At 34.9% G+C, this 15,585-nt stretch overlaps 1 non-coding gene across 1 annotated transcript; it reads left to right on the top strand.

Moving 5' to 3' along the window:
- Nucleotides 1-866: 866 nt before the first annotated feature.
- LOC126016495 (small nucleolar RNA SNORA51) lies at nucleotides 867-999 on the top strand. The gene has a single exon (XR_007498291.1). It is a non-coding gene; the product is annotated as a small nucleolar RNA SNORA51 (small nucleolar RNA).
- The last annotated feature ends 14,586 nt before the right edge of the window (nucleotides 1,000-15,585 follow it).

Raw genomic sequence — 15,585 nt, 5'->3', positions numbered from 1 at the left:
ATATAATGAGCAATTATTATGTTCTTTGGTTTATATATTTTCTTACTAACATATTGTTGGTTAATTGTACTTCTAGCAGTATTAGAAATTTATCTTCTTTTATCATTATCAGGCCTCTTAAGAATTAGGCTGACCTATAGGTCTAGTAGTAAATGAACTATGAATTGAATGAAAATTATAGAGCAAATCTTTAAAAACACAATTATGCATTGGTTACATTGAGAACTTTCAAATTTTTAAACATCTTATTTATTAATCATAATTATTGAACATATTTTATATGTTTAAAATATAAAATTATAATTTACAACTTGAAGTTAACAACTTCAATGTTAAATACTGTAGAAAATCAATTGAAGTGACACTTTTACAACATAGGGTCTGTTAGATTTATACAAAATGTATCTAGATTTATGACATGTTCTTATTAATTTGATTACAATTGAGTGTTAATTATAAAATTGTAAAATTAATTAAACACTTCAAATAAAATGTAATTGCCCTTTGTAGTTTGACTTAATTGACATCCAAATTTAACCAAACTGTAAGATTAGAGGAAAGTCTTAAAATCTGAGAGATAATACTAGGGTTATGATGCTTTTCTTGTTTGAACCTAACCTTGTTTTGATCCCCGAACACTTTTAGACGTGATACAAGCACAAAGTTGGGAGTAAACCTTGAGCAGTACGGTTGTGATCTACCAAAGCAATAAAAGTATTAAATACTCTAGACAGGCTTTCTAAGCCTGTCTAGAGTACAGGCCGGTATGGGGTGGGGAGGAAGGACACTTGGGATATTGGTCATGGGAATGTTGCACTGGTGAAGGATTTTATATATATTAAAAAATTTAAAAAAATAATAGATAAGGCCTCCCAATTCTTACCACAGGCTGTGTTCTTTACACTGACTGTATAGAAAGAGGAGGTACAGTAAATGCACCCCATATACACCTCAACCCAGGCCCTTTTCCTGGTCTGTATTGTGAATTGGGGGACAAAAAAATAAAAAATAAAAACACGATTTTAGGTTGCTCACAAAAAAAAAAAATTAAATAAATGAGTTACCAAGTCTAACAACATATGTAATTATGGCAAATTTAGGTTTGTTAAATTTTCCCCTCAAAATCAGTTAATTTTGATTTAAATTAAGATTTAAACCCATTAAAAACAACTATATCCATAGCTATGTTTATAATTTGAAAATAATATATCTAGAAGCAGGAAAGGAAAATGTATAGGTCAGAGATTAAGGAAAGATCAATAAAATAAACCTATGATCACAACCCTTCTATGGCATCATATACAGGTTATCTCTTCTGAACTACAGTGTAACATAAACTATTCAAGAAAATTCACTTGAATTTATTTTTTTTTAATTTTTTAACAACTCAACTGTTGATAGCTGAGTTTTAGTCATATATTATTACAACATCCATCCCTTCACCACTGTTCATTTCCTACCACCAATTTCCCCAGTTACCATCCCATCACCCAAACCACCCTACCCCAGGCTGCCTCTATGGCAGATAGTTTTTTTTCCTATTCATGTTTCATGACAAAGAACAATTGCTTTTTCTTTATTTCTCTTCCTCCACCTCTCCCTCCTCCTCATCATCATCATCCTTCTACTTTAGTCTTTTTCTTCTTTTTTTCCTCCTCCTTTTAATATTTCCTCTTCTGATTCATTTTTTCCTCCTTCTTCTTTTACTTTGAGAAAAGTTTCTTCTTAGAGTTTTCTCTCAGGTGCTCTTCCTCTCTTTCTCTCACTTGCTCTCATTTTTTTCTTCCAGTTATTGTTGTTTGTAATAGTGTTCCTGAAGGATTATTATGAATATCACTTTTATTTCCTTTCAATTCACAATTCTTATCCAAGCTGGTAGTTTCCAACTACTATTTTTATAGTGGTCCATTCTGTCTTAATTGCACTTCCCACCAATCTATTCCCTTTTGTCTTATTTTCATACTGTTTTTTTAATGCCCTGAAGATGAATTGATCATTCTATGTCTGCAAAGCATTTAATAATCTACTTGCAACTTTTTAATAAAATTAAGTATTTATTAAAATCCCACAGTTACAAAGTTCATGATTAACTTGTAGTAATACAATGCCCAATACCCAACCTTTCATGAGTGCATATTTCCTAACACCAGTGTCCCTATTTTCTCTCCCATTCTATATCCTGCCTGGCCCTATGGCAGGAATTTTTCTTCTCTCTCTTACTCTTTTTCTTTCTAGACACTGTAGTTTACAGTGTGATTACTGAAGTGGTATTATGCATCACCCCAGTTTTAACAATTATTATTATAGTGTTTCCAACTCTGTTCTAACTGCAACCCCCCTCTTGTGACATGATTTCTTCCATGTATTGGTCCTCCTGACCTCTTCTCTATTTTCTTTGATTATTATTACCATACTGTTTTGGGGGGAGGGGGGCTGACCACAACTGGCAACACTCAGGGGTTACTTCTGGATCTGCACTGACAAGTTACTACTGGCAGGTTCAGGGGACCATATGGGATTGAACCCAGTAGGCCACATGCAAGACAAAGGTCTACAAACTGTGCTATCACCTGGGCCCCTATCTTTTTTTTAAATATCCAAAATATATGTGTAATCATTCTATGTCTATTCCTCTCCATCTGATTTATTGTTCTTGGCAAAATATTCATATCCATCATGTGTAAGCAATTTTATAAATTCATTTTTTCATATTTTCTGCACAGTAATCTACTAGGTAAATACACCATGCTTTCTTTACCCACTCATGTCCTCATGCACTTGGGTTGTTTCCAGATACTGGCTATTGTAAATAGCGCTTTAATGATCATAAGAGTGCAGATGAATTTCCTGCCTTATATTTTCGGGCCCCTAGGATATATTCTCATTGTGGTATTGCTGGAAGCTTAATACTACTTTTTGAAGACTATTCATAATGTCCAAAGGCTAGACCAGAAAACATTTTCACTAGCAGTGGATGAGACACTCTTCTTCCCACCATCCATATCAGCACTGGTTCTGGTTCCCATTTCTGTGGTGTGAAATGATATCTCATTGTTTTGATTTGCATATCCTTGATGATTAAAGGTGTGGAGCATATTTTTCATGTACCTTTTCATCATTTGTCTTCTTCTTGGAAGTTTTTGTTCATCTCTTCTCTCTATTTTTGGATGAGGTTAGATGTCTCCTTTTTCTATTTTTTTGTTTTTGTTTTTGCTTTTGTTGTGTCACACCCGGCAGCGCTCAGGGGCCACTTCTTAGTCTATGCTCAGAAATTGCCACGGGCAGGCTCGGGGGACCATCTGGGATGCTGGGATTCGAACCACCATTCTTCTGCATGTAAGGCAATCACCTTATTTCCATGCTATCTCTTCGGCCCTCATTTTTCTTGTTAAGATCTACCAGTCCCTTATTTATCTTAGATATTTACCCCTATCAGATGGGAGTTTTTTGGTGAATAGTTTATTGCATTTCTTGGGCAGTCTTTGCATCCAGGACATCATTTCCTTTGAGGTGTAGAAGCCTCTTAGTTTAATGTAGTTCCGTGTGCTTATCTTTGCTTCCACTTACTTGTTCAGTGTTTTTTTTTTTTTTTTTTTATCATTGAAAATACGTTTAGGGGCCGGCGTGGTGCTAGCGTAGGACGGACCTAGCCTAGGACACACCTTGGTTCTATCCCTCGGAGTTTTATATGGTCCCTCAAGCCAGGAGCGACTTCTGAGCGCATAGCCAGGAGTAACACCTGAGTGTCACCAGGTTTGCCCCCCCAATAAAAAAGAAAATACGTTTAGTCTCAATGTCATGAAGTGTACTGATTACTTTTTCTCCAAGTATTTTTTTTTGGGGGGGGGTCAAACCCGGAGTGCTCAGAGGTTATTCCTGGCTCTCTATGCTCAGAAATCGCTCCTGGCAGGCTTGGGGGACCATATGGGAAGCAGGGATTCAAACTACCGTCTTTTTGCTGCAAGGCAAATGCCCTACTTTCATGCTATCTCTCTGGCCCTCCAAATATAGTTTCAGGTCTTTCTACCATTTTGATAACATTTATATCAAAAAATTTATTATAGCTTTTAATTTGACATTTATTACTCGCAAATTTTAATCAAGTACTAATGAATATAAATATGATGGCTAACCAAATGTTATTTTCCAAATATATTTTCTATATATTTAGTATTTTTCCAGAGCTTTTTATTTACTTTAAATTTAACAAACAATGATTCTACTATATAGAATCAGAAGCAGCAAATATACTCAGACACCATTTTGGGATGGATTTATTATTCCTTGTTTTCAATAATTAGCATTTTAGCCTTTTCTAAAGTAATAAACAATTAAGTATTTATAGCTCTACATATGAATATTTTTTTATTTTTCAACAAATATCAAAAAGGAAAAAATTAGAGTTTTTAATAATTGATTTATTGAACCAGAGTGATAGTATAGTGGGTAAGGCATTTGCCTTACACATCGACCTGGGACAGGACTGGGTTTGATCCTGGGTGTCCCATAGTCCCCAGAACCTGTCAGGGGATAAGTCTGAGTGCAGAGCCAGGAGTAATCCCTGAGCACCTTCCAGTGTGGCCTTAAAACAAACAATAAACAAAAAATGACTTATTTCTCCCTGCAAAGTAATGTTCATTAACATTACTACTAATCTTATAATAATGTGATATATAGGACAATGCATTTGTATGATTATCATATATTATTCTATGTTTTTATTTTGCTTTATTATAACATAAATTAATAAACTACTATAAACATTTGCTATATTTGTTATTTATATTTATTTTACTTTATTTGGTTTTTGGCCTGTATCTGGCAATGCTCAGGTCTTACTCCTGAATATGTACTCAGAGATTATTTCTAGTTGGGATCCAGGGACCCTATAAGGTGTCATCAGGATTTAAATTTTCAGTCAGTCACATGCAAGACAAGAGAACTTTCTGCTGAATTGTCTCTTCAGCCCCCATATGCTAGCTACATACATTACAAAATTGTTGTTTAGGAAAGACTTATAGTTTTAAATCAAATGATATTGACCTAATAATAGCAAATATATAAGATAATATTTAATTATTTTAAGGACATATTTTATATCTAAAGTAGAAAATTAATTTAACTTGCATTTAGATAATAAATTTAATAATTAAACTGTGTATGTAATTAAACTACTTAATTAAAATAATGTTATATCAGTTTCATAAATAAATTTTAAAATAAAAGTAAAATTGTGACCTTGTAATACTTCTATTGTATTCAGTCATCAAAATATGAATGTTTTTCTTTATATGTATAAGTTTGCTATATAGTCATACACACTGTCTTTATTACATAAGTAGCAGAGTTATGTGACTATTTTATAACATATTTAAGGATTCTACTTTATATAAATAATTTAAAATAAATGTTTAGTATTGAGTTTCTTAATCTAACAAATTACTCACAAATAGTCTCCCCTATTCAAGTTACTTATCCTTCAAAAGGAAAAATTTACTAAACTTTTATTCACACTTTACCTCTGCTTACATATTCTTGCTACATCTATTTGAGCAAGACATATTTAGTCAACTCAAAGTCTTACATGACAGTAGACTACAAAATAGTAATCCTAATCACAAGACTTAGAATTTAACTTTACTTTTTCTAACTCTATTTTTTTCTTATGTCGGTTTCAGCACCACCTATAATTTGGCTTACTTGCATTTAATGTATACATACATTTTAATCATTTTATTGTATGTAATGATTAAAATTTTATGATAAATAACTTAGTTTTAACCATCAATACATATTGATCACTTTTTGTATATGGTTGTATTCTGAGGCTCTGTTGTTTATGTCATAATCTAGACATATTTTTCAAATAATAAAAAATAATTAAATCATTACACATTTGTTTATAGCTATAATGATGATTAACTGTAAGGACAAATAAATTCTATTCATTACTTCTGTTTCAAATATTTAATTAATTTCTTATTATGCTCTGACACATTTTGTTATATTTTGATTAATATTATCTGAATAATTTCTATTAATTACATAAAGAAATAAAATCACTTTTTTGAATGATCCATTTATAATAACAGATTTCACTGGATCATGGATATTGATGAAAGAGAACTGTGTTTTCATCGGTTTTAAAGCAGCTTACTTATAGGACCAGAGCAATAGTACAGCAGGTAGAACATTTGCCTTGAATACTCTTGACCCCTGTTTGACCTATATGATATCCCATATGGTCCCCCAAGCCCACCAGCAGAGATTCCTGACCACAAAGGCATGAATAAACCCTGAAAAATTTTGGGTTTGGCTCCAAAAAATAAAGTGAAACTGTTTACATATAATTGTATTGCTTTTATTATTGAAAGAATTTTACCCAGACCAAGTACTAGTTTTATATCTGTAAAGGCATAATTTTATTTCATAAGCAAATAACTTTATATAATGGTGTAAAAGAAATTAAATAGTGTCATCTGGTTCTTTGACATAAGATGTGCATCATTTAATCAATAACGATCTATATAAATTGATGCAGATTTATAGTTTTCCTGAAAATTAATAGATTAGGATATCTATCTGGTGAGTTATGCGGAGCAATGTAGATCTGCACAAATAACTTTTAAGTATAGGAATTTCTCTAACTTGATCTCACTTTCAATATATTCCAATAACACATAGTCATTCCAAGTTCACCAATCAAGAAGTATATGAAGAAGATAAGATTTAATTTAAGATCCAGAGATAAAACAGCCTTATAACCTTAATTGCTTATCTTGCAAATGACCAATCTGGATCTAATCCTTAAACACCACCTTGTGATCATGCTAGAGACAACCTTACTTGTGAAATCTTGAATGAATTTGCAATGGTCACCCTAAACTGAAGCATTATATTTTTTTTTTAATTTTTATTTTGATCATAGTGTCTTACATATTGTTGACAATAATATTCTAGGTACATATTTACATAAAATCAGGGTGGATTCCCATCCCTAAATTGTCCTCCCTACACCTCCGTTTTTGTCCTACCTCCCATTTCCTCTTCCCTCCCCCCCAGGGTGGCTAGAATATGTGATCCCCTCTGTATCTGACCTACTACTTAGTAGTCTTGCATCAGTTTGGTCTTGGTGCCTCCCTTATTTCCCCCTCTAAGTGGGGGCAGGGCTAGCAGTTCAGGTTAGGTGGTTTTGCCTGAAAAGGAGAAAATGAGTAAACTGGGGTAAGAGTCTAATATCCCAAAAATGGGCAGAATCCTTCTAGAGGTTCTCCTCATCGATTTGGATATTGCAGGAGAAAAAGAAGGTGAAACACCCCATCAGTACCAAAAGAAGTGTCAAATATCCAGTGAGGACTCCAGTTATATCGATAAGCACCACAATAAACTGATAAAAAAAAATACAAACAAAAACAAACAAACATATGAACAAAAAAAAAAAACTCGCCGTGGTCTTGAAATAAGAGACATGGTGTAGCACATAACGAAAGAAAAGAAAGGAAAAAAACACACACACACACACACACAAAAAAAAGAATAATTGGGGACAACAATTTCAATAATCACATCCGAACCGAGAAATCGACCAAAATAGCTAGGTAAATAAAATTAATAATAACAATAATAAATGAAGGTAATATATATATATAAATATCCAAGGTTTTGTGCTTTTTGCATTTTTGTTTTTTCCCTCTGCCCTGGCACAGTAAATATTGGGGTCATTCGAAACGGAATTCACTTGCCCTATGAGATATGGGGATTCTCCGTCCTTGGAGTATACTGTCATGGGATCAGTTCTAGGCTTTGCTCAGGATCATTACTCTCCCGGTGGTGTTTTTTTTTTTTTTTTTTGGTTTGTTTTTTTTTGTGTGTGAAAGACTTCTGCTTTGTCCAGGGTGATACATTCAGAGCTCTGTGTTGAGTGGTCTCAGTATCTGTACAACTCCTGAGGTGGGCCTTATGGTGAAGTCAGTCTTTGTGAGTCTAGAGGTTCTGTTGCCTCAGTGCCAATTGGATCCGTCTTCTGTGGTTGGTGATCTTGGTCTTTGCACTGAACCTAGGATGGCATCTAGGATAGTGTCCTTCTTTGTGCTTCCAGAAGCCCCTTTCCGTTACAGTTGTCTCTGCCGGACCTTTGGAGCTGGGGATCATGCTTATTGTGTCGGTCTTAGTTCAAAGCCTAGACTAGGGCTTTTTGATTGGTCCCAAGATGTATACAGTCTGGTCGTGGTTCTAGCAGCCAGTCCTCTGTAAATCACGATCTTGGCTTTTGGACCTACCAAAGGGTGCCACGTCTTCTGGTTTTGTCTTGTCGTTAGCTGGTAAAGTAGGCTAAACTGCTCTAAGGTCAAGTTGTTCACGTTTTCTTCATTGTCGGGATATCATGTTAGCGCTGGCCCTTGTTGTTGACCCTGCAGTATTGAGGCCGTCCCAGATGGAGTTTGTTTCTTGCAGCTGTTGTGAAGAGCTGTGCCGTTTCTATGCCTGGGAACCAGGGTTCAAGGCTGGATGAATGGAATCCGATCACCTGAGGTCTAAGTTGATTCCACATGACATATTTTCAAGGTAGGAGATATCCCTGTATTGTAAACAACTATGAGCTCCTATCTCTAGTAGGTAAGAGCTCTTGTTTTTTTGTTTGTTTGTTTGTTTGTTTTTTTATGTAAGATTTCCCCTTTATTTATTGTGCCTTTGCAGGGGGAAGTGGTGCTCCATTATATTGTCGGTGTATTTGGGGTGGACAGAGTGGGTAACATAAATAGGTCACATACCCAAATACGATTAAGAAAAAAAAAAATTGCATGTGCCCACAAATGTATATGTAGGGCAAACATTTAAAAAAAAAAAAAGGAAATATAATGAGTTAGTGAAGTTTTTAAAGGACCAAAGTGGTGCAAAAGACTACTTTACATTTGGGGGAGAACAGGTAAAGAGGTGGTGTATTACAGGTCTTATGCCTATGTTGGAAGTACTGTTTATCCCCTTGTCTTTTGGATTTTTCTTGTGGTGTGTGGGTTCCCAGGCATCTTCCAATCTCACCCCCTGACCTTCTTCAGATTGGTATAAATTTGCAGCAGGGAGGTCTTGGAAGAGTTCTTGCATTGGGGATACTATTGGACCTAAGTCCGGTTTCAAGAAACAGTCCACTTTATGGGGAGTTGGTAGGGAGGGTCTCGCAGCATGAGTCCACAGGGGGGTTGGCTGTCTTTTCTTGCAGGAGATGAGGTGTGGGTTCGGCTGGGTGTCCCCTCCCCTGGGTGCTGGGTAGTGGGTCGTTGGGTAGGAGGTCGATCTTGATGCCTAAAAGATTAAGGACTGAGGGTGGAGAGTTTCATTATGGTGGGAGATCTGGATGGGATTGAGGGGTGAAGGGATAGTTGGATTTCCGGGGGGGAGAAAGGGGAAAGTATATGGGAGGGGTATGAAGGAAGAGAAAAGAGAAAATACCATAGAAAGAAAGGGGGAAGAGAAAGAGAAAAAAGTAAAGAGAAGAATAGAAGAGAAAAAGAAAAAAGAAAAGAAGAAAAAAGGAAAAAGGAAAAAAAATATATATATATATATATATATATATAAAATAATAATAATAAAGAAAAAAAATAAAGTAGTGAGAAGAAAGGAGAGAATAACAAGGGAATTTTGGTTTGGCTGAATGTGTTCGATGGCTAGAGAGTACGTCGCGGGTACTGCTTTGGTGGTCTGACTGGTCACGTGATTCAATTCCTAAAAGAAGGTTTAACCTAGAAATAAAGTGTAAGTTAAAGAGTTTTCTCGTGGTCATCTCGTAGTGCAAGCAAGGTACGGTATCTCGTGTGGTATCCCGAGTTGCCATCTTAGTTTGTCCACCCTTTGTATCTAAGGGCGCCTGTGGACAGAAAAGCTGAGAGGTTATTTAATATATAGTAAGGTAAAAGGAGTAAAACGTAGTGTTATGGTATGTTGCCATCGCATTCCGTGATTTCCCGTGGTGTTCTATACTTGTGTTCCTGTTAACGATCTCTAAGGGGTTATTGTGGACCTTTGTTGTAGGAGTCTGATTACATACCTGTTCTCTCTATGTTACTGTTTTCTTTGCGGTATAATGTGCAGTCAAGAGTTTGCGTTATTCCTTCTTCGTGTTTTTTGGACCCTGCTCCCATGTATATGTTGACTATTACAGTGTTCGGAGTTTCTACACTGTTAAACCCTGTTATCTGATTGTTAGGTATTAGTTATGTATAAAATATATGTTCTAGGTGTTTCAGAATAGTGCTACCATTCTGTGTTTCTCTTTTGTCTTCTGACTTACTTCGTTTAACATAACATGATCTAGGTCCATCCACGTTGCTGCAAAGTCTGTGATTGTATCATTTCTAACTGCCATGTAATATTCCATTGTGTATATGTACCACATCTTAATGATCCATTCATCTGTTGTTGGACATCTAGGTTGGTTCCAAGATTTGGCTATTATACTGAGTGCTGCGATAAATAGTGGGGTGCATACGTATTTTGGAATGAATGTCCTTCCATCTTGTGGGTATATGCCTAGGAGAGCAATTGCGGGGTCAAATGGCAGCTCGATTCTGAGTTCTTTGAGCACTCTCCAGACTTTCCTCCATAGGTGTTGGACTAGGGGGCATTCCCACCAGCAGTGGATGAGAGTTCCTTTCATACCGCATCCCCGCCAACAAAGGTTGTTTCCGTCATTTTTGATGTGAGCCATCCTCACTGGTGTAAGGTGGTATCTCATTGTTGTCTTGATTTGGATCTCCCTGATGATGAGTGAAGGTGAGCATGTTTTCATGTGTTTGTTGGCCTTCCTTCTGTCTTCCTCAGAGAAGTGTCTATTCATTTCATCTCCCCATTTTTTATAGCTTTGTTTGGTTTTGGGGGGCTCAGCTTTCTGAGTGCTTTGTATGTTCTAGATATTAGCCCTTTATCTGATATGTCGAGTGAAAAAATTTTTTCCCATTCTGTTAGCTGTCTTCTTGCGTTAAGTAGGGTTTCTTTTGCCATGCAGAAGCTTTTTAGTTTGATGTAGTCCCATTTGTTTATATTTGATGCTAACGTTCTTGCCATTGGTGCTCCATTCTCAAAGACCTTTTTGATATATAGGTCTTCGAGTGTTTTGCCTATTTTATTCTCAATAAACTTTATAGATTCGGGTCTGATTTCAAGGTCTTTGATCCATTTTGAGTTGATTTTTGTATAAGGAGTAAGGTATGGGTTGATTTTCACTTTCGTACATGTGGTTTTCCAGTTGTACCAACACCATTTGTTGAATAGGCTTTCTTTGTTCCACTTCAGATTCTTGCCTCTTTTATCAAATATTAGTTGGCTATATATCTGGGGGTTTATGTCTGGGAATTCTGTTCTGACCCACTGGTCTGAGGTCCTGTCTCTGTTCCAGTACCATGCTGTTTTGATTACTATGACTTTATAATATAGTTTCAAGTTAGGTAAGGAGATGCCTCCCAGCTTCTTGTTTTTCAGTATTTGTTTGGCTATCCTGGGTCTTTTGTGGTTCCAGATGAATTTTGTGAATGATTGTTCTAATTCTTTGAAGAATTGTGTCTGGATTTGGATAGGGATTGCATTAAATCTATATAGGAGTTTGGGTAGGATAGTCATTTTGATTATGTTAATTCTACCTATCCATGAGCATGGGATGTTCTTCCATTTCATTAGATCGCCTTCAATTTCTTTCTGAAGTATTTTGAAATTTCCCTGGTATAGGTCTTTCACTTCTCTTGTAAGGTTGATTCCTAGATACTTGATATTTTTTGATACTATCTTAAATGGAATTGTATTTTTAATCTCTCTCTCCTCAGCTTCATTGTTTGTATATAGAAACACTACTGTCTTTTGTGTATTGACCTTGTAACCAGCCACTCTGAAGCATTATATTTTATGATGTTTATATTCTATGATATTATATTCTATTAGTATAATATTCTAAGGATGTTTATATTCTATGCATACACTGTATATAACCTATTCTTTCGTTTCAAGCTTTATTGTAAAAGAGTGTATTGAATTTTATATTTTATGTTTGTTTACTTACGTATTAGTTTAACCTTTTTCTGTCTTTTTACATTTCTGAGGACATACATGTATTTCATAATTTTTATATTTAGAGACTATTAGTTAAGTTTTCTATAAATTTAATTTGTAATATCTGTTGGTAGTTTGTTATTTGCGATAATGCAGAACAATTTAATTTCTACTAACTTCATTAATGGCCCTCCTAGTTTACATTACACTCTATTGTGTAAACTAAAGAGACATTAAATAAATATCTTTATATCATTAAGGAATTGAAATCTTCATCAAAATCAGAATAGTAAGGTAAATTTCATTAATAGTCTAGGGAAATAATTCAAAGTTCTAAAAATTATTTTAAAAAAAGCCCAAGTCCCAAACTATAAAATTGCATAGTTATCTAAATTATATTTGAACCATGTAAAAGAGAACCTATAAAGATATTTTTAGTGTAAAGTAAAGCTATAAAGACAAAGAAGTTGAACATAAAAGGTGCTAAGTAAATATTCTGGTTTCTATTTTAAAAATAGCCTATTATTAACTATTCAGAGCAATAAAAATTCTACTTTCTATGACAAGGCAGTGAAGACATTTTCTATGCTCAAGTTGAAGATTCTGGCTGTTTCTTCAGTATTCTCTGGAGTGACGTCACATTAACTCTGAAATAAGCCAGTTGCTAAGATTAAACTGCACATGTCAAAATAAAAAAAAAACTAAGTACCAAATATATATATATATATACATATATATCTATGTATAAAGTATATTTGTAGAGCACATTTATTTGTCAATAACAAGTAATTAAATGGACAGTGTGTTATATAAAAATAATGAATGTGCTAATATTTTCTCTTTATCTAACAGAATAAATGTTTTTATAAGTTTTGTTTGTTTTGGTTTTGTTTTTTTGGGCCACACCCGGGGTTACTCCTAGCTATAGGCTCAGAAATCGCTCCTGGCTTGGAGGACCATATGAGGCACCGGGGGGATCGAACCTCGGTCTGTCCTAGGCTAGCACCGGCAAGGCAGACACCAAACTGTTCCGCGTCACTGCTCTGTCCTATTTTTCATAAGTTTTGAGCTAAATTTCTACCTTTGAAAATGATTGTGTTTGTAGAAGAGGCAGAAATGTATTTTATAGAAGATAGAACTGCATAGTGAAAAATTTTTTAAGATGGAAGAAAAAGTGTATAATTTGAGGTAATTGTGATAGTTATTTTAACAGAAACAGAGCAGTTTCAATGCTGCTCCCCAAAATCCTTGATAGTTTGGATGTACTCAAAGCTGAACTTTCACCTCCTCTCATTGCACAGAACCCAATGAGTCTTAATCATATGCGAGTGTGTCTCTATCCAGGTTGACCAGGCTGCTGCTGAGATTGGCAATGCCCATTGGAAGTTCTACTGCCTAAAGCATGGTATCCAACACAATGGCAGATGTCCAGTCACAAGAACACTGAAAGAGGAAATGAACTCTGGGTTCATCTTTCTGCTGATGGATAAATATCTGTCAAATATGGCAAGCTCAAGCTCTTTATTTAGCCAGTTCCATTTAACCAGTCTTCTAGACTTCCCACTGCTATGATTGAACTCAACAATGACATCCTCATCACCAACAGCATTTTGGAGCACTTTGATTTACATTAATTGTGGAAAGTGAGGACACTATTAAAATGTGTTGTATAAACCTTGATACCGATTGCCTGACCTGCACAAATTTGAACTGCCTTATTAGCCCGATTATCTTCTATCACTGCTTTCCTCTATTTGTATGGGTCCCTGAATGTCAATCTAACAGAATTCCATACCAATTTGGTGTGCTACGCCAGAATTCACTTATTTGACCATATCTTCCCCAGTCAGTTCTGCTGAGAAAGTTTACCATGAACAGTTTTCTGTTGCAGAGATCACCAATGCATGCTTTGAGCCAGCCAAACAGATTCTAAAATGTGACCTTGGCCATGAGGGTAAATGCATAGCTTTCTACCTGTTATTTCATGGTTTTGATTCCCAAAGATGTCAATGCTGCCATTGTCACAATCAAAACTAAGTGTGTACTATCCAGTTATAGTGTCCACAAGCTTAAAACTTTGTTTTAGTTACAAGCCTCCTACTGTGGTTCCTGGTGAGACCTGACCAAGCTATAGCAAATTGTGGGCATATTAAGTATACCACAGTCATTGTTGAGGAATTACTGAAATATAAGTTTGATCTGTTGTATACTAAGCATGATTTTATTCACTGGTATGTAAATGAGGGAAAGTGGAGGACTTTATGAAACCTAGAAGAACATGGCTACTTTTGAAAAGGACTCTGAAGAAGTTGGAGCAGATAGTGCTGATAGTATAGGGTGAAAATTTTAATATATCTATTCCAACATTACACTCCTATTTTCCTGGAGTTGTCTTGCTTTTGTTGTCCACTGTTTCTAAACTGTTGGTAAAAGAGTGTAAAAACTGAGTGTAAAAAATGGTACAGAGCAGTATTGCAAGACTAGGTTTAAAGTGACACACTGCTATGAAACCCTATGGATTTGCACAGTCATTTAACAAAACAGAAAGAAGACATAGACAGGAAATAAAAAGAGGAGGGTCAACAGGATCTAAGTACATACATATAAAAACCAGTGGCACAGCTAAATACCAAACCACAAAATAAACAACCCTGAAAACAAAGGATTCAACTCTAATAACCAAACTTAAAAATATACTTGTAGAGATATGGGGGTATAGATAGAAGAGAACTTGGGAAATTTAGTGGAAGAAAGAAGTCTGGTGGTGGGATTGGTGTTGGAACATGGTAAATCTAAATGCCAGTAAAACCTTTGTATTCAAAGTGATGAATCGTGTTGATTAAAATAATTAAAATTTAAGAATTTTAAAACTCAGTAAAATGTTATTAATTTATAATAAAGGTGAAAAATGCTACTTTTAAATATAAGCCTATTACTAAAAATTCCAACTTCTCAGGGAAGAAGAGAGAATATAGTTAGAACACTTACCTTGAATGCAGCTGATCCTGGTTCTATCCCCAGTCACTACATATGATCACCCTAGTACTAGGAATGAACTGTGATGCAGTGTGGTCCATCACTACTCCAATAGTAAGCCTTTAGAAATCCTTAATATTATTTTTAATTCATCCTTGATAATTTACTTAATGGGATGTGCATTTACAATTATTCATAATTAAGATGATCTGTCCTTATGAATAATTACTATTTCTGGTTATGTGTTTTGCTTTATAGTTTGATAGAGATATAAAAATGTTCTGAATTTTAACTGCATTTTCCAATATTCCCTTTGAAAGGAAACTTGCTTGACAGTAACAGAACACCAATAAATTGACTGGAAATATCTAAACATGTATTAGCAATAATAACTGTGATTTTGATATCTACTGATACACTTCAAAAGTCATAGAGAAAAGCATGTGTTTTCTACATTGTAACATTGGAAAATATTTCTTTCAAATTACTTTGTCATTATATCTGATAATATATTATAAGTTTTGTTTAAGTGCTAAGAATAATCCCAATCAATAGGAATAATTTTATTTTTAAGCA

Source organism: Suncus etruscus, chromosome 8 (genome assembly GCF_024139225.1).
Source record: "Suncus etruscus isolate mSunEtr1 chromosome 8, mSunEtr1.pri.cur, whole genome shotgun sequence".
Taxonomy (NCBI): Eukaryota; Metazoa; Chordata; class Mammalia; order Eulipotyphla; family Soricidae; genus Suncus; species Suncus etruscus.
Note: the sequence above shows the minus strand (reverse complement) of the source record. Positions and strands in the feature narration are given on the sequence as shown.